This window comes from Thalassophryne amazonica, chromosome 18 (assembly GCF_902500255.1).
Source record: "Thalassophryne amazonica chromosome 18, fThaAma1.1, whole genome shotgun sequence".
NCBI lineage: Eukaryota > Metazoa > Chordata > Actinopteri > Batrachoidiformes > Batrachoididae > Thalassophryne > Thalassophryne amazonica.
In genome coordinates this window covers 20572215-20577589 of record NC_047120.1, presented here as the reverse complement: position 1 = coordinate 20577589, position 5375 = coordinate 20572215, and positions in this window count along the sequence as shown.

Sequence of the window (5375 nt, the reverse complement as noted above, 5' to 3'; positions counted from 1 at the left end):
AACAAGACAGAAGGAAAAAGCATTTATAAATGTTTAAAATGCATGATTTTTAAAAAACTTGATTATGCACTATTAATGTTTAAACATTTAGATTCTTGAGAGTTTTTTACAGTCCTTAAGTTTAAGGACACGGGAGGTTTTGCCGTAAGGACGGACGGAAGGACAGCAATTTCTCTTGATAAGCACAACTTACAGTTGTGAATCAAATTGTCCCATTACTTTGCCACAAAATGGGGACAATGTCTCACTGTCTTCTTTGTAATCACTGACCGTGTAAGTTCAGAAGACTTAATTTTATTTTAACACAATCTTAGTTTGATTTAAACAAACATATTATGGACATTAATATCATATCTCTCTATCCAGTCAGTATGTAAGGAAAACCTTCATGTCGCTGAGATCAGGGTTGGTGCCTCCTCCTTTAGGACGTCTGTCCCAGCACAGGGACATTTCGCTGTTGTCTCACACTTCTGATTGGTCAGCCTGGGCAGCAGAGCAACAGCAAATGATTAAATTGGCCTGTTTTTAGTCTTTCTTCCACTTGGTCGTTGACTGTCTCTTTCTTTTGTGTGTTTTAAAGTCTTTCTACAAACATGTCTGAAGTCGAGCAGCTGAGGGACATGTTGAAACTACAGCCAACACCTGCTGATGAAGGAATGATCACAGATCAGGAAGATAAAATTAGTAATTTAAAAGAAGAGAACAAAAGAGGTAAAGAGCTGGATGCTGTTTTTAATCCTCCAAATCTCTTCTGTAGAACAGCTGACATCTTATGATCTACGGGCGTCAATGAGGAATTACACAGGGGTCAAAATTTAAAACTGTTCCAATCATATTGAAAGGTATATCATATTATTATATGGCTGCAACACTACGCGCACTCTGATTGGCTAATTACCAGTCGGATATTGTCAATACACCGGTGTCTTCAATAGACCGCTTTCCATGACAATCGGTCTCAAACATGTATTTTCTTTACAAACCAAGAAGCTAAAAACGCGATTAGAAGAAACCAATTTGCACACAAACGTACTCCATAAATATCTAAACAGCATCTGAAAAAACACAGATTGAAAGCTTACCAACTCGATCAAGTTCCTGCTCTGCTCTGGTGTTCTGTTGGGACACCGGCCGTCATCTCAGAGGTGAGTTGAGGTGAGCCACAGTTCATCTCAGCTTCAGAGCTCTAAGGGAATATCAGACCTCCATGTTTTTCGCACGGACTGAGCATCAGCGAGGTCCATACTGACAACACGTTGGTCTGATATTTCCCTGTTAAGACCTTGCAGTTGGTTAATAATCCATTATTATTTGTCTCATCATAACTATTCCAAAAAGGTATAGTTTAGACGATCCTTGACTAAATATTGTGGCGTTACAGGGTAAAAACAGCAAAACGATGACAAAGATCAATTTCAGTTTGTTACAGGGGTCAAATCTTAAATCTTAGTTGCACCAGTTTTGGCAATAAAATGATGCTAATTATTGGTTGAGCTAATAGAATAAAAAAAATTGAGTAATTTTGTCTATGTTTAATGCTTGGTCTCCACAGTAAAGGTCACACTAGGTTGATGTCAGGACAGTCTGTACCAACACCAGTAAAAATGCTGCAATAACAAGGAATTAGGGAAAATACATATGGATATTGAGGTCGAATATCTACAAGTTTTGGGGTGCTTCTGATGTGCATTGGACAGGAATTGTTTTTCTGAGTGGCACAAATATAATTTGTGTGGCATCTTATTGCATGTAAATAGCCACAAAAAACACCTGAAGCATTTCCTGCATTTTAATGTGAATTGTTACCTCCGCCAAGGAGGTTATGTTTTCAGTCGCGTTTGTCTGTCTGTCAGCAGGATAACTCAAAACGTTTTGAACGGATTTTGATGAAATTTTGTGGAGTGGTTGGAAACGACAAGAGGAACAAGTGATTAAATTTTAGTGGTGATCTGGATCACGATCCAGATCCAGGAATTTTTTAAAGGATTCTTCACCATTGCGGGATAGGGGGAATTTTGACATTCTGGTTTCTAACTCCACAAAAACAAGGCAGAAAGGCTTGAAAAAAATTAAGGTGTAACATAGTCAAATGTTCTATCAAACAACAAAGTTTTGTGATGATCGGATCCGGATTCCGGCTCTGGTGATCCAGAATATGCAAAAATATAGGGAAAATAGAAAATGTATCAGTGTGAGGTGACAAATGAAGCTAGAAATGCACAACTAACACCAAATTGTAGCTGAATCTGTACTGATTCAGTAAGGTGTCATCAGATTTGATGTAGCTTCAAATGTTATGGAGCCAGATCCAGAAGAAAACCGCCATTACCGCCATTTTTATACAATAACTTTTCAACTAATAAAGACATAAAAGTGATTCCAAGTTCTAGTGGTATGTTTTCATGGTCAAGGATGTCAAATATACAGGAAAGAAAAGTGTATGTATCATAGTTTTGGTTGTAACATTGGATTGTTGAATAGATCACTGTGCCAAGGAGGGAATCTCTTTAGGGTCAGTGACCCTATGGCCTTGGCGGAGGTTTGCACTCTGAGTTGCCCCTGGAAGCTCATAAAAAACCTTTGAAAATGGCTAGTAGTCTGAATGATGCGGGCCTACGGCAGCATTCAGACTACTGACCATTTTCAAAGGTTTTTTTTTTCTTTGCCCATTCTCATTCCCATGTGAAGCCAATAGGAACTGGTTGCGAGAATAGGCCCGCCCTTTGTAACGGGGAGAAGACTCCCACATTCTATAAAAAGCCACTGTATTTGTGTTTGTAGTTCTTGAACAAGTTTCTGCATGAGCTGCGTTCGGTTAGAACCCAGATCTGTGACTTCACATGAGATTTCAATAAAGTGTCTTTTCTGTATTTAAATCATAAACTTCTGAGCTCTTTGTTCAGGACAGTTTCATCAAAAAACCAGGTCATTACAGCAAGAAAAGGCTCTCAACTCTGCTGACTTTTTTTAACCCTTGGGACACAGAGCAAATCTGCATCCAAGGAGCACAGGGCATGAGGATGCACATAAGGCTTAACAAGTTCAGCAAGATAGTTGAGTTTAGGGTTGAGCATCAAGAACCAGTTCTTTTCGGGTATTGTTAAGAAATGAGTCGATCCACCAATATCAATAGTCTTTTTGCTTAACGATTCCCTTATCGGTCCTTCAGAGCAGCCATTGTTTTTGAGGGTGTTTGTTGGGAAAATTATCATTCCTCTACGTTGATTGGAGACCCTGCAGTGAGTCTGTAATCAACTGTTTCAGCAGGGCGACTCCAGTTTGAAGCATGAATGAATGAAGCAATGCTTCGATCCGCTGGCTTGTTGGTTCTTTGATTTGCTGCTCTTCAGAAGTGGCAAGTGTGCTTCTTAACCTCTCTCAAAGCCATTAAAATATGTTAATCTTGAGTCACGTTTGTGTGGCTTAAAGTCACTAACAGGGACTCATGTCTGGTTGCAGTCAAGAAATGAGAATCATCCTCTGTTCCGTTGGCACAGCTGCAAACGCTGCGCCGCTCTCTGCCGAGACAGACTCTGGTTGGAATTAATAACTTCAAAACTACTACTTTTAGGAGACACAAAGTTCACAAGAGGTATCAATAAGGAATGGGATCGATATGCGAAATCGATCATGGTATTGATTAAAATCTTATCAATACCCATCCCTAGTTGAGTTCATGACCATTTAGAGCTTTATATGTTAGCAACAAAACCTTGAAATCTGCTCTTTGAGGCGCATGGAGCCAGTGAAGGGAAGCCAGAATGTCTGTGGTCAAAGCTCCTGATTTTCATCGAAACTCGAGCAGCTGTATTCTGTCCTATCTGTAGACATCCTATACTATTTTGTGGCAATCCAGAAAATAAACCATTAAGCCATCTTGACACATGCACAAATTTGATCCCTGCACTGCTGCACAATTAGTCGTGCCAGTGAGTCCCACTGGATGCCATGCTTTGTCCTGTTTGATGCCACGTTATATAAAATAATAACTTCATAGCTCATGACTCCTTTGCTGTTGGAACTGTCAGAACCTTAACCCATCTCTCATCACTCTCACAGTTACAGAGAAATTAGCTGTACCTGCAGTTTGTCTCGTGCCCTTTGTGCGGTGGAGAATGTATTTGGAATAGTCTGAAAGGTAATTATTTATTATATATATGGTTTGGTAAACAGTTGCATTTTCATTCCTTCTCATGAATTTGATAACATATCTGTAAAATTACATTTATTATAGCATCTCATATTATAACATCTCATAATCATTCAGACGCGTATTGGCATGCAGTGACAGTCTTTTCGAATTGGTGAGGCAACGTTCACGACGAGAATGCATGCCAGAACTTTTGAACATTTTGAAGATTCCTTGCACACTGGCTCGCAGCTGTGCACAGTTCACGCACAGTTTACAAGTTTATTCACTGACGCACCAGATTGTGTGCCAGTACAGCAGTCAAATTCATGCAAGTATCAGGGTCCCTTTACAATTGTGGAAGACAAAGACATTAATTAAAATTTGTGAAATATAAAACAAATCATGATGTACATTTCCACTTTATCAATTCCATCAGTGCAGTAAGTTACTGTCATCAGGTCAAACTCACCACTCTGATTATTTTAATGAGTATTTGTTCTCACAGTTATTGCTAATTTATTTCATTGCAGACATGCAGCCGTTGTTGGTGATTAAAGAAGAAACTCTCCCTGAACACCAGGAATGGAGTCTGAGTGTTGACCAGGAGGATATTAAAGAAGAAAAGAAGCTGTGGGTAAGTCAGCAGGGAGAGCAGCTTCAGCAGTTGGAGGAGGCAGATCTCACCAAGTTTGGTTTCACTGCTGTCCCTGTGAAGAGTGAAAATGATGACGAAAAACCAGTGCCATCACAGCTTCATCAAAGCCGAAGTGATGAGAGCACAGAGGCTGAGCCTGGAGCCAGCAGCTCATCTGTACATAGAACACTGACAGCAGAAGCTGATGGAGAGGACAATGGAGGACCAAAACCAGCCAGCAACTCAGGTCCAAACAGTCATTTACAACCAGATACCAGTGGCAGGAGTTCAGACTGTATCGGAACTGAGACTGATGACAGTTATGACTGGAAACAGACTGGAGAACTTCAGTCAAGTTTTAACTGTCGAAAAAATACCAATATTGTTAGTTCAAGCAACACTGATGAGAAACAATTCAAAGGCTCTAAATATGTAAAAGCGTCTGGTCATATTAACAATTCAGAACAACAAAAGGAGAGGCAAGCAGGAAGAAAACAATTTAGCTGTTCTGATCAGAGTAAAAGACAGAAACAGAAGGGCACTCTGAACAAACACATTAGAATTCAGGCAGGACAAAATGCATTTGTCTGTTCTGAGTGTGGTCAAAGA